The sequence below is a fragment of the Hypanus sabinus genome, chromosome 4 (genome assembly GCF_030144855.1).
Source record: "Hypanus sabinus isolate sHypSab1 chromosome 4, sHypSab1.hap1, whole genome shotgun sequence".
Lineage (NCBI taxonomy): Eukaryota > Metazoa > Chordata > Chondrichthyes > Myliobatiformes > Dasyatidae > Hypanus > Hypanus sabinus.
In genome coordinates, this window is record NC_082709.1 from 32,759,931 (window position 1) to 32,784,154 (window position 24,224).

The 24,224-nt window shown below is 40.6% G+C and overlaps 2 protein-coding genes and 1 long non-coding RNA gene across 3 annotated transcripts in view; 1 reads left to right on the top strand and 2 right to left on the bottom strand.

The window, feature by feature from the left end:
* Nucleotides 1–24,224, bottom strand: part of LOC132392642 (uncharacterized) — a 709,726-nt gene that overhangs the window by 271,473 nt on the left and 414,029 nt on the right. The gene's annotated exons all lie outside the window — the stretch shown is intronic.
* On the bottom strand, nucleotides 9,042–23,551 carry LOC132392636 (uncharacterized). The gene is made up of 3 exons (XR_009511600.1): nucleotides 23,237–23,551; nucleotides 11,893–12,025; nucleotides 9,042–10,970 (listed from the first exon to the last, which is right to left on the bottom strand). It is a non-coding gene; the product is annotated as an uncharacterized LOC132392636 (long non-coding RNA).
* itprid2 (ITPR interacting domain containing 2) overlaps nucleotides 23,004–24,224 on the top strand; it is an 89,410-nt gene continuing 88,189 nt past the window's right edge. The window contains exon 1 of the mRNA XM_059966791.1: nucleotides 23,004–23,172. The gene's annotated coding sequence lies outside the window, so the exon portion shown is untranslated. The remainder of the gene's footprint in view (nucleotides 23,173–24,224) is intronic.

Consider the following 24,224-nt stretch of genomic DNA (forward strand, 5'->3'; position numbering starts at 1 on the left):
CCTGAAGAGTTGACTGTACTCTTTTCCTAGATGCTGCCTGGCCTGCTGAGTTCCTCCAAAAGCTTGCGTGTGTTTCCAAGAATCCCACTTCTGTTTACCATTGAATTACTCCTGCGAAATGTATGTACACCATGTGCTTCTAATGCTGAGATATATCCTAGGATGCACTGGGATACATCATCAGTGATGTAACCTGGGGACATTGGTCTATGGGTCATATCTCTTGATCTTTTGCCATCTGCGGAGGGATGTTCAGTGGCCTCTGTGATGGGCCTGATGGCTCTTTCCTTTGCAGCTCCCGTTATACCATGGAGAGAGCAGACTCTGCAAAGTGAGTAGATAGCCAAACCTCTACACACCAACTCCACACAGCATGCCCTATACCCCTGTATGTATTTGGCCTGCTGACACTCAAAAGCCTCCTCAATCCAGTCTTCCCAAACTACTCTCAATTGCTTGTCCCATGACCACCTGCTTTGAGGTTTCTGATAGAATGATCGCGATGAGGTCAGGGAACTTTAATTGGTTGCCAAGACTGACATTTAGTTGCCAGTCATACGCCATGGCAAGCAAGCCTGCTGGTGATCTGGTCTGAGGCTGTTGATAGCCTCCAGCTTTGAGTAAAGCTATGGGCTTTCTGGGTTGGTGGAGGTGCTTTCTATTGTTAATGGCTGAGGAGATTATTTTCAGCTACTGGCTTCAGCGCCTGGTTGTGATGTCAGTGGTAGCGGTCTTATCCCTTGGCTATCGGGTGGCTTCCAGTGCAGGGAGGATGTGATGGTGCCTTGCTTATGCCCCAAGCAGAAAGGTTTGCTAGCCTGGGAAGGATGTCACTCATCACCTGGATCATGAACTCGATGAGTCAGGGTTCTGCCTGCTAGGTGTTGGACCAGAAGATCTTCTGTTTCAACATTCCATCCCACCTTGTTCAAGCGCCCTGCTGCCTCATTCCTACCATCCTGGTGGTAGTAAATGTAGTACATGGTAGTAAATGGTAGTACATTCACTTCTTCAGCAGCTTCTTCCTTGACTTGTTTGCATTCATCCCTGCCTTGGGTCCTGTTGAAGTCGGTTGAAGGGAAGATACCATTGTCCCTGTGCCTCAGACATGACTCGACTATTTCCACTATATCCTGGGCCTACCACTTCTTGCCTGTCCAGATCTCAATGCCTGCTGTCGTGACCTTGGCGATGCTGGAAACTCTGTACAGCTGCAATTCTCTTCAATGGGAAACTGTAAACTCCTTGTTCAAGCTACTGAAGGAAAGCTTCAGCTTATTCCTTTTCCCATATTGAACAGGCTGTGTGGGAGGTCCAACTGAATTTGAAGGTAGCCATTGATTTTTCTTTCAAGTGCATCGACTGTTGACATGGGTACCTCATATACCAAAATTAGCTAGAGGATTCAGGGGAGGATGCCATGCTGGTACATCTTAGGCCTTGAAATTGCCATGAGGCCTGACTTGTGAAACCTGATGAGCTAGACTTCTACCTCCTTGGTGGTCTTCTGGATGGCAGCTGCAGCTGGTATTGCAGTCAAAGACCTTCCCCTGGGGACTGGCTTTTCAGAGGTGGATGGGATAGCAATACCATCCAAGGAGAAATGGAACTTGTCCGTAAGTCTGTCTTTCTTTAACATCAGAGACCTGGATTTCTCTAGTTTTCAATCTCATCCTTGCCCATGCAATGAGCTTTCTGTAGACCCTAGAAGCTCCATCTGCTGCCTGTGACTGATGTACTTATCACCACGAGGACATCCATGAAGGCACTGACTGGGGACTGCCGCATGCCTGTATTAGTCAGAAACACTTCAACTCCACTTCGGCTGCCTTATCTTGATCATGTTCCTGATCAGGGAGGAGAGGATCACAAAGATTGTACATTCATTTATAATACTCCTCTCAAGCTGATGCCAGCCTGATGTCATTTCTGAGGAGACTCTCAATCTGAAGTTCCCATAGTGCTGCAGGATGAAGTCCTTTATCTTCCTCAGAACATGATGTTGGTTCATCGCAATTACCACCAACTCATGTGGTAATGACTCAAATGCGTTGGTAAGGTCTAGCCATAGTACAACTAGGTCTCCCTTTCCTATGCACGCTTCCAACTTCAGATGGGAAACCATGGCAATATGTTCCAGGCACCCTAGGAAACCTTTTTTGTACAGAACATCAATCTAGCCATTTTTGAGCAAAAACTCAGTCAGGCGATGGAAAAAGATGCTGAAAAATGTCCCTTCCACACTGAGCAGCTAGATTGATCTGAACTGCTCAATGTTCTAGGAGTTTTCCTCTCTGGGGATCAAGACTTCCTTTGCACACCTCCATTGTTTCGTGACATTTCCCCTATGTCAGGTAAGCCTAAGGAATTTCCAAAGTAGCTTTAGGAGCTTAGGGTAGCTTTTGTGCACTTGTAGGATACTTTGCTGGGGTCAGGGGCAGAGCTGCCTATGGCTGCTCTGACTTCTTCCTGGATCTCCTTGCCATTGAACTAAACTGCAGGAGGAGAGGGAACTACTGGGGCGCTTTGTTGTCCTAGTTCTGCTCCTTCTCTGAGTCACTTAGAAAGTTCTGAAGGTGTAGATCTGTCTTTTGTACGAAGCATGTGTGGTGTCTGCTTTGCTTCTGTCCTAGAAGCAGCTTGGTGAATCCATAAGGGTTTGCAACAAAGGCATCTCAGGACATGAAGAATAAACCTTGCTACAGTATGATCAAAGTCACTGGAGAGACATTGAAGTTATGATGTTGAAGTCTTTATTCAGCACAACAAGCAGGCACCATTCTGGAGACACTCTCATCAGAGGCTCATAAACCCAAAGGTACATCACATTTTTATAACCTTAAAATCAAAGGTAACAGTAGGTAATTCTATACAATTTCAATGGTTACAATGACATGATGCAAACACAAGGAAATCTGCAGATGCTAGAAATTCAAGCAACACAAGCAAGCAAAGAGTGATGGGCAGAACACCTATGCTCTGTCTGCCAGAGAAAGCAGGATCTCCCAGTGGCCACACATTTTAATTCCACTTCCCATTCCCATTCTGATATGTCTATCCATGGCCTCCTCTAGACAAAACCACACTCATGTTGGAGGAACAACACCTTATATTCCATCTGGGTAGCCTCCAATCTGATGACATGAACATTGATTTCTCTAACTTCCATTAATGCCCCTCCTCCCCTTCTTACCCCATCCCTGATTTATTTATTCCCCCCCTTTTTTTCTCTCTCTGCCCATCATTCTTTGCCTGCTCTCCATCTCCCTCTGGTGCTCCCCTCCCTCTTTCTTTCTTGAGTTAGATAGAGCTCTTATAGATAGCGGGGTCAAGGGATATGGGGAGAGGGCAGGAACAGGGTACTGATTGTGTATGATCAGCCATGATCACAGTGAATGGCGATGCTGGCTAGAAGGGCCGAATGGCCTACTCCTGCACCTACTGTCTATTGTCTATTCCTAGGCCTCCCATCCCATGATCCTTTTCCTTCTCCAGCTCCGTATTTCTTTTGCCAATCACCTTTCCAGCTCTTAGCATCACCCCCCCCCGTCTTCTCCTATCATTTCAGATTTCCCCCTGTCCCTCCTCTTTTCAAATCTCTTACTATCTTTTCTTTCAGTTAGTCCTGACAAAGGGTCTCGGCCCGAAACGTCGACAGTGCTTCTTCCTATAGATGCTGCCTGGCCTGCTGTGTTCCACCAGCATTTTGTGTGTGTTACAATGACATTGTTTATTTCAACACTTTGGGTTGACAATGCTTCCTTTGATTTGCATGTGGGAGGTACCTCTGAACATTCAAATAACCTTGGTGGGGACATTTCCCTGAATTTACATAATGGTGCAAATTCCTCAAACCCATTGTTGATGCAGGGCAATTAACACAATCCCATTGTCTTAATGGGTGGGTGATGTATATGCAGTTTCTTAGTCTGTGAAGCAGCCTGTGCTTTCAACTTCAATTCACAAGAAAAGAAACTGAAGGCTAATTGCAAGCTTCCTAAACTTATTTTCATTTACAATAAGAACTGAACCCTGGTTCTTGTTTGAATTAATATCTACTATATTTGTATAACTCCAGAATAATCTCTAACAGTGTTCTTCATATGCAATCATTTATCCATCACTAGACGTGAAGAATAATTATTGAAGTAAGCTGTGAAGAAAATGCATGTGCTGAGGAAATCTCTGGGAAAATAAGAGTGAATTAATTACTCAGGATAAAGTAGTTTTTATGTTTAATTTGACACTGAATGGCAACTTAACCCTAGCCCATCAGAACCATGTAGACAGAGTAATTGAGGTTTAGGAGGATTGAAAGTTTTTATGGAAAGGGCAAGAGAAGTTCAAAAGAAGAGAGGGAAAAGATGAAAACTCGTATGGCTGCATTTTTATTTGAAAGCAATATACAAATCAGGGAGTGTAATGGATGGCAGATGGAATTGAAAGCAGTTCAAATTTCAAAGTAAGTTTTATTACCAGAGTACATATATGTCACCATAAACAACCCTGAGATTCATTTTAATGTGGGCATACTCAGCAAATTTATAGAATAGTAACAATAATAGGATCAATGAAAGGTCAAGTAGAGTGTGGAGGACAGCCAAAATATGCACATGCAAATATAAATAAATGTCAATAAATAACGAGACCATGAGATAACAAGAGAAAGAACCTTAGTGTGAGATCATTAGTTGTGGGAACTTTCAATGGATGGGCAAGTGCATGTAGTTGTCCCTTTTTGTTCAAGAGCCTGAAGGTTGAGGTGTAGTAGTGCAAGTTTAATTGAAGCGCAGTAGAGCAAATTCAGAAATACCAATGTTTGACTATATCCACTCTGTTGAGTTTCATCACCTGTACACCAATTTTCCTCAGAGGATTAGTGAAGAACTAAGGTGGAGAATGTTAGGGAGAGAATTCCTGAAAATGATTAGTTTGTGTGTGTGATTATAACATAGACTTGTTTCCATGGTCGAACACCAGATGTGCAGAATTTCATGCTGTCAAGTTAGAGCTATGAAAGATGTGGTGGATGAGGGGGAAGTTGATTGGTATGTGAAGTTATAAGGGAAGAAGTAGTGGAAAGGGACAAATGGAAATAGTCTAAGACTAACTCAAAGTCCCAATAGTTGCTACTCATGCTGGAAGAAAATAAAAATGTGACCAATGTGAAGAAATTTATTCCGATCTAAATCTCTTAAAATGTCTCTCTATCCCGATTTATGCTTTTTTGTAATACAAAGTGCTATTTAAATTGTATGAATTGAGAAATAAGCATTTTGATTTAATGATTTTAGTTATGTAGAATGTTCACGTGGGTGATGGTCTGTTGTCTCTGAAATATGCCAGATGGCAGTTTATCAACATTGCACACAGAAATTACACCACCATATATTTGCAGGTTTATAGCAAAATGTTCCTGTGTAAAGATTCATGTTATATAACTTCTAAAGACAAAATCAAAGTGTATCTGTCTGTTTCGCTGTGGAATTATTTGTTTGAAATCCGACATGTTCTGATTTTCCTGAAGAAGAGATAATGCACACTAATGAAATCATATTTGCAAAATAGAGTTCCAAAGCTATTCAGAACCACTAATTTACTTGTAAGCAGATTTACATTTCCATCAAAACATAGTAAATTGATTCTGAAAAAATATCTTACTGTTTATCTGGACTATTGGCTATCATGAACAGTGTGCACAGAAGATCACATTTGTTTGTTATCTTTTGTGGAGGTTTGCAGCCTTAACTCCATTTTCCTGACTTGTTTTGAAATTAACTGAGATGCTTTTGCACCTGAGCTTAAAGAAGATGGTGTTCGCAGTGAATTGTGTTTTTGTTTAATAATGAAAATTGCAGCCTTAAATGTATGCCATACTTGTATATCAGTGTAAAAAATTGCTGGTGTGACAGTGGAGTAAAGGGAATTACAGAAGCATGAGAGAGGAGTTGGCCAGAATTGATTGGAAAAGAACACTGGCAGGGATGACGACAGAGCAGAAATGGCTGGAATTTCTGGAAGTAATTCAGAAGGCACAGGATATATACAGACTAACAAGGAAGAAGTATTCTAAAGGAAAGATGACACAATGGTGGCTAACAAGAGAAGTCAAAGCCAACATAAAAGCCAAAGAGAGGGCATATAATACAGCAAAGATTAGCGGGAAACTTTTAAAAACCAGCAGAAGGCAACTAAGAAAGTAAAGATGGAACATGAAAGTAAACTAGCCAATAATATTAAAGAGGATACCAAAAGTTTATTCAGATACATAAAGTGTAAAAGAAAGGCAGAAGTGGATTTTGGACCTCTGGAGAATGACGCTGAACAGTTAATAATGGGGAGCAATGAAATAGCGTCAAACTGAATAAGTATTTGTAATTCCCTCCTCGCCCCCCCCATCCCAGTTTCACTCTGCCTCCTTCTCCAGCTGCCTTTCACCTTTCTCATGATTCCGCCTCCTTCTACTACCCATGGTGCTTTCCCCTTACATTCCTTCATCACCTTTCCTTCCTATCCCCTCCCTACTTTCCCTCCCCCACCCCTTGATCTTTCCCCTTACTGGTTTTTCACCTAGCACCTATCAGCCTTCTCTTCCTCACCCTCCCCCCACCTTCTTTATAGGACCCCTGCCCCCCCCTTCAGTCCTGACGAAGGGTCTCAGCCCGAAACGTTGACTGCTCGTTTCCACGGATGCTGCCCGACCTGCTGAGTTCCTCCAGCTTGTTGTACATGTTGCTTTGACCCTAGCATCTGCAGTGTACTTTGTGTTTAAGTATTTTGCACCGGTCTTCACTATGGAAGATACTAGCAATATGATGGAAATTCCAGGTATCAAGGGGCATGAAGTTTCCATAATTAGACTGAAGGTTCTTGGGAAACTGAAAGGTCTGAAAGTAGATAAGCCATCTGGACCAGATAATGTACACCCCAGAGTTCAGAAGGAAGTGGCTGAATAGATTATGGAGGCATTAGTAATGAACTTTTAAGTAACTCTAAATTCTGGAATGGTTCTGAAATACTAAAAAATTGAAAATGTCACTCCACTCTTCAAGAAGGGAGAGAGGCAGAAGAAAGGAAACTATAGACTAGTTAGTTTGACCTCAGTGGTTGGGAAGATGTTGGAGTCGATTATTAAGGGTGAGATTTCAGGGTATTTGGAGGCACATAATAAAATAGGCTGTAGTCAGCATGGTTTCCTCAAGGGAAAATCTTGCCTGACAAATCTGTTGGAATTCTTTGAAGCAGTAACAAGCAGGAAAAACAAAGGAGAATTGTTTGATGTGTACTTGGATTTTAGAAAGGCCTTTGATAAGGTGTCACACATGAGGCTATTTAACAAGCTACGAGCCCATGGTATTACAGGAAAGATTCTAGCATGGATAAGGCAGTGGCTGATTGGAAAGAGGCAAAGAGTGGGAATAAATGGAGTCTTTTCTGATTGACTGCTGTTGATTAGTGGTGTTTCACATGGGTCTGTGTAGGGGTCGATTCTTTTTACATTCTGTGGCAATGTCTTGGATGATGGAATTGATGGTGTTGTTGCAAAATTTGCTGATGATATTAAGATAGGTGGAGGGACAGGTAAATTTGAGGAAGTAGAGAGGTTACAGAAGGACTTAGACAGATTAGGAGAATGGGCAAAGAAATAGCAGATGGAATACAGTGTTAGGAAGTGTGTGGTCATGTACTTTGGTAGAAGAAATGAAAGGGTTGACTATCTTCTAAGCGGAGAGAAAATACAAGGAAAACTGAGATTTTGGAGGATTCCCTAAAGGTTAATTTGCAGGCTGAGTCTGTGGTGAGGAAGACGGATGCAATGTTAGAATTCATTTCAAGGGGATTAGAATATAAAAACAGGGATGTAAAGCTGAAACTTTATAAAGCACTGGTGAAACCTCACTTGCAGTATTGTGAGCAGCTTTGACCATCATACCTTCAAAAGGATGTGCTCAAATTGGAGCGTGTTCAAAGGAGATTCATGAGAATGATTCCAGGATTGAATGGCTTGTCATATGAATAGCGTCTGATGGCTCTAGGCCTAGATTCACTAGAATTCAGAAGAATCAAAGGTGACCACTTTAAAACTTATCAAATGGTGAAAGGCCTTGATAAGGTTGATGTGGAGAGGATATTTCCTGTAGTGGGAGAGTCTAAGACTGGAGGACACATCTTCAGAACAGAGGGGCGTCCTTTTAGAACAGAGATGAGGAGGAATTTCTTTAGTCAGCGGGTGGTGATTCTGTGGATTTTTTTTGCCACAGACAGCTGTGGAGGCACATCTTTATGTATATTTAAGACAGAGGTTGATAGGTCCTTGATTGGTCAGGGCATGAGGAGATATGGGGGAGAAGGTAGAAGATTGGGGCCGAGAGGAAAATTGAATCAGCCATGGTGAAATTGCAGAGCAGACTCGATGGGCTAAATGGCCTAATTCTGCTCCTATATCTTATGGTCTTATGGTGATCACCGGGGAGTGGCAGAATCAGAACAGGCATTGTGTGCCTGTCATTAGGTGTACTGAGTTGCATGCTAATGTTTTAGCAACAAGATTAGCACCATTAAATAACTGTGGCCTGTCAACTTGTTACACTGCACAAGGTACTAAAATCAGGGACACAAATTCACTTGAAGGAATTGTTGTAATGGAATGCACGTTGACTGCTGTTGTGTCAATAGATTGGGTTGAATCGTTAAGATGAATCAAGAGCATTCCTTATTGAGTGCTGAACATTAACTGAAATGTTTTAAGTTCTGTTCTGTTTGTGGTATGTGGTGGGCTAGAAATTCATTTGTAGTGAATCTGACTGACTTGATTTTTTTTCACTTATGTGCGTGTGTCTTTACTGTGACACAAAGGAAAAGGGCTGAGGATTGACGGATGCCTTTAAAATTGTGAGTGACTTGATGGGATGTTCAGTTCTGGTGTTTCCAAAGCCTGGGGGGGGGCATAAATAAAAGGAACCTGATAGACATTTGTGAGAAACTTCTTTATTGTTGTAGTCATGATGTACTATTGTAAAGATGAATTGCATAGACACATTTACAGGATGACATGGCAAATCCTTTGTGAAGAAAAGAACAAAGTGGTGTATGTACCAGCATGATGTGATGAAGCTGTATGGGAGGACGCGTGATTAAGGGAAAAAACAGATGAGGATGTGAGAATGCTGCACGTCTTCATTTTAGGTGCATATTTTCAAATGCTTTCTCGATTTAGATTGTGTGTAATTTCCACTCTACTTGAGAATGTTTTGCCGACGTGGGTAACACTGTTTCAAACTATTCCACGAGCAGATGTCCTTTTTCTCAGTGGTTTTGTTCAATGGAAACTGAATTATATTAAACTTAACAAGCTGAAATCATTATGAGCAAACTGAAAAGCAATTGTTGTGCGGCCAATTAAGAACATTTATCCAAAACTTTATTTCTGCTCTACTTAGCCTACTGGTTAATAATTCAAAAATACATTGGTATCTGGTATATGATTGCTGTGGAGCTGTTTTCACCCGAGCATTACTTTTTAATACCAGATATGCACCAATAAACTCTTCTCAGGTTTCCATCCGGATACAGGTATCAATTATAATCGACATTTCGATGATCCCTGATGAAGATGGCAGTTTGCCATCGCAGTGTCAGTTATATTTGATGCCTGTACCTGGCTGGAAGCCCGAAAACAGTTTATTTGTCATATACGCCAGGGAAGGACTAGATCCTTTTTCACTACATCTGCACCTCCAACTTCACATCTTTTCGATTACTATTTCCAGTAAGTTGGGGTAGGCATGGGTTGGAATGAATTGGAAGTTTTTTCTCAATTACATACTACTTCTAAGATAAGGTATACGTTTACATTTGGCTAGAACTGTGGCATTATCAATTAGCTTCTTGTCCGGCTGAGTTACCAGTACCATTTTGTTTTTGTCTGGTACACAGTTGTAATACTTGATTTGTAAGTACTTCTGATTGGGTATTTACTTTCTCATGGAGATGTTTGTAACTTTAAGGATTTATATGATCCTTCATTCACTAATTTAGAGAAGGTGAAATGAGTAAGGCACTTTTTACTTCATTCTTGAATCAGTTTTTCTACTATTGAAATAATTGGAATTGGGAACACCATTCCAGCCCATTATTAAAAGCAGTCCCAATTTGTTAGGTTAAATATGTTTCTCTCCATCTGATTGTAATTCAATGGAGTGACTCTTCAGCCATATACGTAAATTGAACTAAATGAATAGTATTCTGTCAGGAGTTGATCCCATTATTTAAACCTGACAGTTTTGCTGTATATTGCTTAGTGGAGCTAATCTTATTAACTTCTTCCATGTAATCATTTTCTCTAATAAAGTAATATACCATGTAATTGCTGTATCAAGATTTGACATAAGATTTAACATTTTAATTGCAAAATAGAAGCTTTCTTTGCAATAGTATGCTGCAGTCAAGAGAATATTAGAAGGATTGCAGGAACTGGATTGAAATAGCAAAATTGTTCTAAGGTTTAAAAAAAAAGTAGATTCTAAACAGGATATGTTTCCTCGTTTTTTTAAATTCTGCTTCTAGATTATTTGAGATTGTGGTCTCATGTGATCCTCTGGTCAGTTGATTAGAGATGAATTGATGATTTTGTACAAAAATGTAAACGTGAATCATGAGTTTGATTTTCGAAAGCATCTATAGTTGTGCACCACTTACTCAAGAGTTGATTGTTGGGACCTGCAACGAAAGGAGCCAATGTGCCTGCAGTGTGTGACACGATATTGATTTTTGTGGGTTCGTTGGGTTGCTGGGACATGAGCTCATTGGTCACTGGTCTCAATACCTAGAGAAAGGGTTGGGGAAAATTTCCCAGGGATTCCACTTCTGTCTATCGTCCAGTTACTCCTGCTGGAAGTTGGAGTGATACAATCAAAGACACCTATTTGTCGAACTTTAGACTTGAAGAATCCTTGGGGAAGGTCTGGATGCTGTGGAAGAGGGAAAATGAGAATGGAAATACAAGTCAATTAACCATGATCAGGTAGTTTATGATTTCAACTTGTTAATGAACAGAAACTTAACCTTAGCACAGACCACTAAAACTAAGTTGATGAAGGATGTAAAAGAAAAAGTTGAATCAAGAAGAGGCTTTTTGGTTTTTATTATTAGCTGCATGTTTACGTGAGAGTGATGTGAAGGTCAGGAAGTGGTGCAGATTGGTAATAACATATTCTCACTGAGAGCACAGGCAATCCTTGAAGATACATACTTAGCCCACTCTCTGTGCACAGCCTGAACAGCTTCTATGAATTTGCTGATTGCACCACTGTTGCTGGTGGAATCTCAGATGGCAACGAGGAGATGTGCAGGAGTGAAGCAGGACAGCTGGCTGAGTGGTGCCGTAAGGAACTGACCAGGAAAGGAAAATTTGCTGAATACACTTCCAATCCCAATTCCCGTTGAAGGTTCTGCGGTGAGAAGGTTGAGCAGCTTCAAGTTCACCATTTCAGAGGATCTGTCCTGGACCCAGCACGTCGATGCAAGGCATACCATTTGGTAGGTTAATTGATCATTGTAAGTTATCCTGTGATTAGGCTACAGTTGCCGGGCCATGCAGGCTGAAGGACTGGAAGAGCCAACTCTGCCCCGTATCTCAATAAAAATAAAAACCACAAATAAGGCACACCAGTGGCTCTACTTTATTTAGGCATTTGAGGAGATTTGGTATGCCACAGATAAAGATTTCTATAAGTATCTGGAGGAGAATACTCTGAGTACTTGCACCGCGGCCTGGTGCGGAGTGCACAGGATTATCAGAGGCTGCAGAGGGTTATAGATTCAACCAGTTCCATCATTGGCATGACCCTTCCCACCATCAATGGTATCTTCAAAAGGAGTTGAGAACCTCACCTTCTGGGGCATGCCCTCTTCTCATGAATATCATCTGGGAGGAGGTACAGGATCCTGAAGACACACACTTAGAGATTCAGAACCAGCTTCTTAATCTCCTCCATCAGATTTCTGAATGGTCCATGAGTTGTGACTGTGAACAAAGTAACAGAGAGACACTGAAGTTGGTCTTCATTCATCAGAACAAGCAGGCATCATTCTGGAGACACTCTCGGTAGAAGCTCACTAACCCAAAGTTACATCACATTTTTTACACCCTTACGATTAAAGGCAACAGCAGGTGATTCAATACAATTTCAATAGTTACAATGACATTGCTTACTTCAATACTTTGGGTTGACAAATGGTTCCTTTGAGATCCATAGTGGAAGCACATTGTGAATGATAAAATACCTCTGAAGGTCCAAACGCCTTTGGGAGAAACTAATTAACAAAAATATTCTAAAACTTTTTGATGACAGTGAGCCAGACGTTCAAAATTAATGTTGTCAGTGCTGTTTCTGAATACACAAATATGTTAAGTACACAAAAATTACTGATTGCCTACATCTATGACCAGGTTTGATAGGCTACAAGACAACATCTGTCTGGATGTCTTGTCGGGCTCTCATGACCAGACTATGTAAGTTTCTTCCCCCAAGCCATCAGACTCCTCAATACCCAGAACCTGGACTGACACCAACTTACTGCCCTCTACTGTGCCTATTGTCTTGTTTATTATTTGCTGTAATGCTTGCACTTTAAGGGTAGGTCTGTAGTCTACTGTAGTTTTTTTCTGTGTTGTTTTTACATAGTTCAGTGTAGTTTTTGTACTGTTTCATGTAGCATCATGCTCCTGAAAAACGTCGTCTCCCTTTTACTGTGTACTGTACCAGCAGGTATGGTCAAAATGACAATAAAATGTGACTTGCCTTGACTTGCCTTGACTTGGTCTGCCAGCTTGAACTGAAGTCTCAATGGTGCAAGTATCTTAGCCATGTTGCTACTTGCAAGCTACAAAAAGTACTGAAAGCTAATTTCAAGTTTCTTGATCATAATTATATTTACAGAACAGAAGTCTGCTCCTTGTTTGAATTAATATCTGCAGTATCCATAGAACTTAAGAATACTTCATATACCATGAACATTTCTCCCTCATTCCTTCTTTTTGTGCTATTTATTTATGTTTTTTAATTTGTTATTAATGTTATGTCCTTTTTCTATCCTGCGGTTGTAAAGCAAGAAATTTCACAACATCTAAATCAGTGATAATAAACCTGAGCAATGCACAAAATACTGGAGGAACTCAGCAGGTCAGGCAGGTTTTATGGAAAAAGGTACTCGATGTTTTGGGCTGAGACCCTTCTTCAGGACTGGAGAAAGAATGATGAGGAGTAGATTTAAAAGGTGGGAAGAGAGAAACTCAAGGTGATAGGTGAAACTCGGAAGGGGAGGGATGAAGTAAATAGCTGGGAAATTGATTAGTGAAAGAGATACAGGTCTGGAGAAGGATGAGTCTGATAGGAGAGGACAGAAGGCCACGGAAAAAAGAAAAGGAGGGGAGGAGAACCAGAGGGAGGTGATGGGCCGGCGAGGAATTAAGGTGAGAGAGGGAAAAGGGGATGGGGAATGGTGAAGGGGGGCATTACCAGAAGTTCAAGAAATCAATATTCATGCCATCAGGTTGGAGGCTGCCAAGATGGGATAATAAGATGCAGCTCCACCAATCTGAGTGTGGGCTCATTGCAACAGTAGAGGAGGCCATGGATAGGCATTTTGGAAAGGGAATGGGAAGTGGAATTAAAATAGGTGGCCTCCGGGAGATCCCATTCTTCTGGCGGGTGGAGTGTAGGTGCTAGGCAAAACGGGCACCCAATCTATGCGGGGTCACTCAATGGCAGCACCGGACACAATATATGACCCCAACAGAATCACACGTGTAGTATCGCCTCACCTAGAAGGACTGTTTGAGGCCTGAATGGTAGGTGAATGAGAAGGTGTAGGGGCAGGTGTAGCACTTGTTTCGCTTACCAGGATAAGTGCCAGGAGGGAGATCAATGGGGAGGGACAAATGGACAAGGGAGTTGCATAGAGAGTGATCCCTGTTGAAAGCAGAAAGTGGGGGGTGGGGGGGGGGGGCTGCATGACCTGCTGAGTGAAAGGTCGCTACCTAAAGCTTTGACTGTTTATTCCTCTCCATAGATGCTACTTGAACTGCTGAGTTCCTCCAGCATTTTGTGTGTGTGTGTGTTAAATGCAGGCCAGCAAATGCTGCGGATCACCAAGTCAGTACTGATGTCATGGTGGGTTAAAGGACATCAAGAGATGACAGAGGAGAAGACCGAGAACACTGAGGGCTTGAAAAGAGAGAAGAGAATTTAGAAATCCAGGTATTGGTAACTGGATGTATTATGTATTTGGCAGGACAAAGGGGAAAGGTTAGCTGGGGAATTAGTGTTGCCAAGCCGTTCTGTCATACTGGGCTTGATGGACACCTGAGAAATGGATGGAGACTGTAGATAGAAGAAAGATGTTTTATGAGAACCAAAGGCTCTATTTTTGGTCTTCTCTATTTAATTAGAGGATATTTCTGCTCATACAATTGTATGTATCAGATAAACATTCTGGCTTGTTAAGTACAATGAAGAAGTCAAGTGAGGTGATGGTTAAGCAGAGCTTTTTGTTGGCAGAGCACATTTACAAGCTGATGCAATGTTTATGAATGAATGCCAAAATATGCATCTCGCTGTTTAACTTCAAGCACTTAAATGATCAAAAATCCTTTAATTTGCTTGTGGAATGTGGACTTTGTTGACAAGGTTGGTAGAATTTGCACAATCCCTAAATTACTCTAAACTGGATAATTTCAGAGGGTAGTTGAGAATCAACATTCCTGTGGGTCTGAAGATGGACACTGCAAGGACAACAGGCCTGCTTTCCTGAAACATCATTTCAGGAGTCATGCTGACCTGCATGATTATAAGAGGCTGCATGACCAGAAAAAAGGTCCCTAAGCCCTCTGAGTCCATGCAAGTAATCAAATACTCATTTATTATAACTGACTATAAGTCTACAGATCCCATTTTATTCTTTTGCCATTCTCAGGTCTCTCAAGATTTTCCCAAGTACCTACACTCCATGGACAATTCACAGCAGCCAGTAACCTAGCAAGTTGCATGTGGGAGGATGTCCATATAGTCACGGGGCACACGCAAACAACAGTAGTTGTCAGGATTAAACCCTGCTTGATGGAGCTGTGAGGGAGTAGCTCTGTGTTCGTTGCAATCACCACTAATCACCACCCTAATCAACAGATGTCAACCAAGCTTAAAAATTGACACTGCTTGTGATCACCTTGAGCAATCGACATATCAAAAACATTTATTTCTTAAAAGAACTCGGAGCACTTCCTTAAACTTTCCTCTCTGTACCTGGTGATTAGATTAAATTGGATTCAATTTTATTGCCAAGTACAGATACAAAGCCAATGAAATGCAATTAGCATCTAACCAGAAATGCAAAGAATAGTGTTATTTACAAAATAACTGCAAATAAAAAGTGAGTGGTATAGCACACATATATGAAAGTACAGAGACAGTACAATATGGGTGCAATACTGCTTAGCGCTGTGATGTGAGGTTCAGCAGGGTCACAGCCTCAGGGAAGAAGCTCTTCCTGTGCCTGCTGGTGCGGGAGCGGAGGCTCCTGTAGCGCCTACCGGATGGAAGGAGAGTAAAAAGTCCATAGTTAAGGTGAGATGCATCCTTGATAATGCATTTTCCCTGCCCAAGCAGCATTTATGGTAAATGTTCTCAATGATGGGCAATTGGGTGCCGATAATCCGTTGGGCAGTTTTCACCACACACTGGAGTGCTTTGTGGTCCGATACGGGACAATTGCCATACCACACTGAGATGCAGTTGGTGAGTATGCTCTCAATGGTACAGTGGTAAAAGTCCGACAGATCCCCTGATGCAGTCCCGTGATGGAGCTCAAGAGGAATGAGTTTGTTTTTTGGTGTCTTGTGCCAGCCCTATAAATAACATTGCCTGCCGAACAGACATCAATGACTGTAATTGGAGCCTCAATACTGGAAATATTGTTTTGGGTGGGAATGCTGATATCGCTTCATTTATCTTTCCAGTAAAATTGAAGGATTTTGTGGAAACTGTTGCTGGAATCTCTCCAGAAGGTAGTTAAATCCCAGAGATACATAAGAGGACAGGGCTGCTGAATGGTAGACTATGAGCTTGGTGAGGATGAGGTCTTGTTGACTAAGTTGGAATGCATTAATGGGAATTGCCTTCTCCAAGTACTTCTATGTTCAGCTCTGTTTTCAAAAATCTTGACCCTTACTTGAGATTTTTAAATTGTAATCTTTCAGAAAGGACTGCAATTGTTTGAAATAGTTAGACAGCTCCTGGCAGTTGTAACATTATTGCATTCTTCTGCCTCTTGGTTTAAGGAAAATTTGTTCTCTTTTTCAAGTCTTGACTGCGAGAATTCACTGAACCATTGTAACGTCTCCTGGTGACAATGCCTCCCTCCCCTCTCAAACATTTATACATGTTCAAATGTGGATTTTCCCAATTAATTTTACCAAGTTAAAAAATCCTGTTTTGACTTATTGGCTGCCCTGGAACTACACTATTCCACTTGATAAGCTTTGTGGATAATACTTGCAGTTAGATGTGCATTCTACATCTACATACCCTTATGCAGCAGGATCTGGACACTATCCAGGCTTGTGCTGACAAGTGGCAAGTAACATTCGAGCCACACATGTGCCAGGCAATGACCCTCTCCAACAAGAGAGGCTCTGACCATTGTTCCTTGACATTCAGTGACATCATCATCACTGAATCCCTTACTATCAACATCCATGGGGTTACCATTGATAGGAAACCGAACTGGAGTAGCCATATAAACACCGTGGATATCACCTCCTGACTCTCCAAAGCCTGTCCACCACCTTCAAGTCTCTGGACAGGAGTGTAATGGAATACTCGCCACTCGCCTGGATGGGTGCAGCTCCATCAACACTCAAGCTTGACACCATCCAGTAAAAGGCAGCCATCTTGATTGGTACCCCTTCCACAAGCATCCAATCCCTCCACGTTGATGAACAGTTGCAGCAGTGTGTATGATTTACAAGATGCACTGTAACAACACACCAAAGTTCCTGAGGCAACACCTTCCAGACCTATGGCCACTACCATCTGGAAGGACGAGAACAGCAGATACCTGGGAGCACCACCACTTGGAAATCCTCCTCCAAGTCACTCACCATCCTGACTCGGAAACATATCGCCATTCTTTCATTGTTGTTGGGTCAAGATCATGCAATTTCCTCCCTAACGGTACTGTGGGTGTACCTTCACCTCAGGGACTGCAGCGGTTCAAGAAGGCTTCACCATCTTCTCAAGGGCAACTTGATCAGCCATGATTACAGTGAATGGCGGTGCTGGCTAGAAGGGCCAAATGGCCTACACCCACACCTACTGTCTATTGTCTATTAACTAGGGATGGGCAATAAATGCTGGCTTAGCTGACAATGCCCACATTTTGTAAATGAATACAAAAAAAAAAGATTCTGTATGGATATGATGAAAGTCAGTGATCTGAAATGACCTATTGTGCGTTTCCAGCAGTTTTATTCCTATGTGTATTTATTATCTTGTATTTATCATAGATTTTTCCTTTGTAAATGTTTATCTTTGTGCTCATTGGTAATGGAGTGTAGAGGTCCATATGTATTCAGATGTTTTTGATGGTCTAGTAGTTGATAACCAAGAAATATCATAGAAGAAATGTTATGATGAAGTGTGATTTCAATTCAGATCAAATTTTTAATTCACTATCCTGACTTCTGTATCTTGAATGAAGCAGGAAAGGTCAATTCAGTGTTCACCAGTGGCAGGGGTTCTCAACCTTTTTTATGCCATGGGCCCATACCATTAACCAATGGGTCTGTGAACCCCAGGGTGGAAACCCCTGATTGAGAGGAACCTTGCTGAATGTGAGATTCGTGTAGAACAGACTAATATGCTGGAGCATGTTGAGGTTAAAAAGGAGATAATATTAGAGTTTATGATTAGCATTTGTATAAATACTGTAAATTGCCAGAGCCAAACAGGATATATCCCAGGTTACTACAAGAAGCAAGTGAAGAGATTGTGGGGGCATTGACAATGGCTTTTTTATCCTCACTGGGCACAGGGGTAGTGCCAGAGGACTGGTTGTATTTTTCTTCAAGAATTTTAATCAGGATAATCCTGGGAATTATAGACCATTGACTCTTATGTCAGTGGTGGTAAATTATTGGAGAGGTTTGGAGAAGCATAGTCTTATTAGGCATGGCTTTTTCAGGACAGGTCATACCTCATGAACCTGCGTAACTTTCTCAAGGAAGTAAAAAAACAAACTGACAAAGGTAGAATGATGGAAATGGTGTATATTGATTTTAGTAAATCATAAACTAGTTGCTGCCTGACCTGCTGACTCCCTCCAGCATTTTGTGTGTGTTGCTTTAGATTTTATTAAGGTGTTTGACAAAGTTTCCCATGGCAGGCTTGACCAGAAAGTCATGAGGCATGGGACCCATGGAAACTTGGCATTGTGAATTCAGAATTGGCTTGCTCACAGAAGGCAGGTAGTGGGTGGTTCTAGGTGGAAAGTATTCTGCCCAGAGTTGTGTTTTGCAGAGGTATGTGCTGGGACCCCATTTCTATGTGAATTTTATAAATGACTGGGTGAGAAAATGGAAGGGTGGGTTAGTAAGTTTGCAGATGATATGAAGGTTGGTGGTGTTGTGGATAGTGGGAACATGGACCAGAAAAGTGTGAAGAGATACACTTTGGAAAGTTGAACTTGAAGGAAGAGTACCAGATTAGTAGCAGGTTTCTTAGCAGTGTGGTGGAGCAGTGGGATCGTAAGGTCCAAGTCTATAGATTCCTCAAAGTTGCTGCACAAGTTGATAAGGTTGATTAATATGGTGTACGGTGTCTTGGCCTTCCTTAATGGGAACTGAATTCAAGAGCCATGAGATAGTGTTGTATTTCTGTAAAACTCTGGTTGTCATTTGAAATATTCTGTTCATTTCTGGTCGTATGTTGAAAGACTGAGCGTGCTAGGGTTTTTCTTCTTTGGAGTGAAGGAAGATGGAAGGTGACTTGATAGAGGTGTATAAGATTGCAAGGAAGCATAAGTATAGTGGACAGATAGTGCCTTTTACCCATGGTGACAATGGTCAATACCAGAGCACAACATTTTAAGGTGAGTGGAGGGAAATTTAGTGGCGATGTCAGAGGTAGTTTTTTTTTACTCAGAGTGGTAGGTGCCTGGAATTCAGTACCTGTGGTGATGATTGAGGCTGATACATGAGGGACATTTAGGAGACTCTAATCAGCACATGGATGAAAGAAAATTGGAGGGTTGTAGGAGGGAGGGGTTAAATTGTATGTTTATACAGGTGAATACAAATTGTGGGCAAAAGGGCCTGTACTGTGCTGGATTATTCCATGTTCTATGTTGTTAAAAACTACCATTTATTTCAGTTGTTAAATAAGCACAGTAACAATACATAGAGTATGGTGTTAGATTATTTTGAATAGCTTGCAGATTTGAAATATTAGTGTAGATTTTTTTTTGATAAGTGAGCAGCAGACTTTTGTCTTTCTTGGGCTATATCATATAGATTCAATTTCAAATAGATAGAGTCCCATTGGAAACTGTTTATATTTTGTGTTTTGTGGGAATGAAGTAATAATTGTGAATGTTTCATTTTAAAAGCAAATGTTTTACCTCTATCTATGTGTAGTCAAAATATTTAACTAACTGTGTCGCATGAATCTTGGGAATTGTCAATAATTATGACAGAAAAATGAATCCAGTGTTTTTAAATTCCACATGTGACAGGATGTACAAATCTCCAAAGCTTTTCTTGAATATGTGAATCTGATCCCGGCTGGCCAAAGTATGCTTAACATCAAATTGATTTATTGTCAAAATTAAAAATTGTACACTAGGATAAAGCAGGAGGTGCTGCAGTGAAGTTCTAAAGCAGGAAATTAATCTAATTTAGGAGCTCTGGAACAGGTGTTAACCCCTAACCATTGTAGAATTTGCACACTTGAGAAGAATCATGGAACTGCTTAACTTAAAAGCTCTGATAAATCATACCATGGATATATCATTGTTTCAGTATTTCTTGTTCAAATATTCTAAAGTTGTTCTCAAATATAGACATTGATTTTTTTTTCTCTCTGTCAATTATATGAAATGTCTCCAAGGTAACTTAAGTTCTCAGGCCATTTACCAGCTGATCCAGTTGATGGGATTCACCAGGCTACCAAGCTCAATTTTCCAGTTTGCCCATGATCATGGCATTCTTAGCCCTATTAGCAATTGTGCAGTCCTCATATTAAGATGGCTGATTAGTTAAGTTCCTATTAGTCAATATCAGTGTTGCTATCGCAGGTATGGTCAATGCATTTTGGGATGTCTACTTTGCTCTTAAGCGGACCCTTTTATCAACCATACTGAACACTTCCCTTTGTAGATACTTTAACTGATCACGTACAGTGGGCGTGTAGATTCTTTATCTATGGTATTGTACTTGCTGTGTTGATTGCAGTGCTGAACCAGTGTATGCTAAAATAGAATAACAATGAAAATTATATCATTATTTATGTCTTAAAGCTAAAGCAGTTTGGTCTAGCCTTTGTTATTTGTCAGGAGCCTGAAAGTTGTCCAGGCTTTGTAGGAGATTGCAGGTGGAGTAGGACATTGGATGAGGTGCATTACTTTCACTAGCCATTATCTTTTTGTCCAGGAATGATCTGTGGACTGTGGGAAGCTTTTCCCTCAGCTCCCTTACACCTCACTTGAGTGTCCTGATGCTTAGACTGAGGCTGTAAAGGGGACTGAAGCCAAAAACCTCTGGTGGAGTAAGCAAACTATTAAACTCTTGCTGCTTAACAGGAATATTTGTCATCACTTAGCTTCTTGTGGGTAGGGCATGGTACAGTTTTCCACATTATTGGACAGGTGCCTGTTTATTACCTATTCTGGAATCATTTGTCTGCAGCGGTGTGTTTGCATCAAAAATATGATACGTGCATTGCATAACTAAACAACTGCTTTACAAATGGCTATAGGGATAAAGAACTTCAAATTAGAATGAATGAATGAAATAAATGATAGATTTGAATGTCTGTACTCTGCTATTTACATCCTTTCACACACCCCTAGCAGATGACAGCCACACATGTGCTTTTTTAAAGTGTAATCATATTGTCATGAAGGAAACAATTCAGGTAATTTGCAAATTCCATGGATGGTAGCAACATCAATGTTGATTTAAGTTTAAAAGATGACCAGCATACAGTGATAATTCTCTTGCACTTTAAATGAACCATGGAATTTTTTAATAGATACAGGGTATCATATCCAAGACTGCAACTCTTAAGTGAGACTGCAACTCCTGTGATACTGCAGCGGAGTTTTGGCCTGCAGTGGGTTTATATTTGAACTACCTCGACAGGGATCTAAATGCACATTTGAGTTGGTGGTGAGAGAATTATCAATAGAAATCTGCTTGAAGGTGTTAATATATGAGTAGAATCCATTTAAAATAATTTTAAACAGTGACATTAACAATAAAACATTCTGTTGAGATTGTTGCTAGCATCATTTATAAAATCAATTCTTGTTTTAGGCACGAACACCTGTCCTTCATTATGATTACTGCTGTTTCAAAATTGCCATTTGTACTCATTTTATAGAAATGATCTTGGTCAGCTTGGTAGCAAGCGTATGAAGCACTTTTGTGATTATTTCACTGAATTCAAATTTTATCTTGAAACTTGCAAAGAGCCAATGATTATTAAAAAAAGAAAAGGTGGTTTAATTCTACATGTGTCTGTCTGCTAAAGAAATTTTGCCCAAGTACAAAATATACCGATGCAGTAAACAATTCAAGAGTACAGTACTTGGAAATAAACAGGGTCCTTTCTAGTTGGACGTTATGAAACTAAAGATTGTAATTCAAATCTTATTCCCTTGACATTTTTTTAGAATTTGAAATTGGTTTAAAAGTTTTAGAAATAAGAGTGACTTTGACAGAATCAGAATTTTTTTTGTTGTAAGTACAACTAATTCATTAACATCTTCACGGATCGAGATCTACTTGTTCATATCTGGTCTAATTTAAATGTAATTGCTCCGTGACTTAAGTTTTAAAATTCCCTTTTGTTGCCTATCAAGTCATTTTTTTGCATCAATATTAACAAAAAATGTTGCATTATTAACAATGCTTAGATTGACTGATTGCAAACGGGGTTGTAAACTGTAAACTCAGCCAGCATGACGCCCCCCCACCTATCAGCCAGGACATCTTCAAAAGACAGCATCCATCATTAAGGACTCTCACCAGCCAGGACATGCCCTCTTCTCACAATTATCATCAGGGAGGAGACACAGAACATGAAGATGCACACACAACGATTTTAGGAACAGTTACTTTCCTTCATCATCAGATTTCTGAATTGTCCGTGAATGGTTCATATTTTGCACTATATTTTTCAATGTTTAACTAATAGTTTTTTTTTAAGTCTTGCACTGTTCTACTGTCAAGAAACAAAATTTTCACAACATATGTAAATGACAATAAACCTGATTTTTAAAAAAACTGTATTGTACTTTTCCCTTAAAAAATGGCTTGACTGTCAATTTAAACAAAGGTTCTTTGGTAGATTAGTCCATTGTGTTTTCTCCGGTTCCATTCTAGCCCAAGGCAAACCCATTTCTCAGAAGTATTTGAATATTTCAATTATAATCTGATTTTAATTCCAAATTTCCAACATCTGATTTATCTTCTTTTAAGTGGTAGTGGCTCCTTTTCCAATGTCACCAGCTGACGTGGAGATCCAGAGTACATTTTGGAGTTCAGGAAATTGTGCACCTCAGTGTTGAGATGGTAGCTTTTTTTTCTGTCAAGAGGGATTTGTAATGTTTGAAACGATTAAGCAAAGCGAGTCAGAAAAGCAGGAAGTTTCTTAACTGTTAACAATAGAAAGGTCAGCTACTTCCTCCTGGCTGGTGACGTCTGCATTACGAGGTAGTTGGGATGCAGAACGAATTGGAACCGTTCTTGAATGTCCACTCTTGTTAGAGAGAAAAGTTTATGACATCTTTCTGACCGACTGGATATGGATTTAAAACTGGATTGGGATATAATGAGTTTATAAACAAAGAGACGGCTTAATTTCTGTTCTGTGCATCTTTACGGAAGCTAAAAAGGTAAGGCGACTTTAATCAGTGTATTTTACATTTTAGCTAACATATAATAGAATTAAAAGTACACCTGCGTGAAAGCCTGTTGGTATTGGCGGTGGCAGATTCAGCTCAGCAGTCCGTGTAAACAGTTAAAAAGAATTGAGTTTCGTTACATATACGGCTGTTTCTTAAAGGATATTTGAATTGGCTTTTCTCCAGTGAGATAGTTGCCATCACAATTTGGGCTTCTGTGTAGGAATTATAGGCAGCTGCGTTAAAACGAGGATCTGTGTCCGCTCCGTGTATTCGCGTTTCTGCATTCGGGGTTAAAAGGAACAAGAGGAAACTGGTTCTGAAGTATTGACTCAAAATGCAACAACGGTTTTAAAGCTGCCTATTTTTAACTGCTTTCTTTCTAAGAGTTCTGGTTGGATATCTTTTGCTCCGGCCGAGGTATGTTCGCCCACTTCCTGAATTTAACCACAATGTAGTGGCCAAGAATCAAACGAATGTTTAGGAATTCTGAAAACGTTATCGTATGAAAGTAGCCGGTTTCTAATCTTAAAGAGAAGTTATTTCAGGTGAAAAGTGTTGCTTTCAAGTTTCATGCGTTTAGTTGTGTTGATAAAAACATAGTTCGGCTTGTGGTGAAATGGATTGCACTGCTCACCTTCAGGGTGAACTCTTTGTAAGGGAGCATTGATTTCCAGTGAAATGGGAAAGGGCTTTGGAGGCTGCACGTCGAATTAACCTGGTCATCCATTCTGGTTTCTCATTTGAATTTCCACTGCTCTCCCCCGCCCCAGAACCTATAGAAATATGAATGGGTAATCTTTGCAGATAATGGAGGTACTTTTATTTTTTTTTTAACCTGGAGTCGCCGCAATTGGTGTGCCTGCCTAGAAAATAAACAAACGGTGATGATTGCTGGAAGACAAATAATGAATGATATTGGAATTGTGAGTTTTAGGTTTGGACTTGGACTTGAAACTTGTAGATAATTCCCGCAGTTGTGTTGAGAAATAAATAGATAAAGCGAGTTTAAGTTTGAAAGGCTGGTCTGTTTGCCTTTGAGA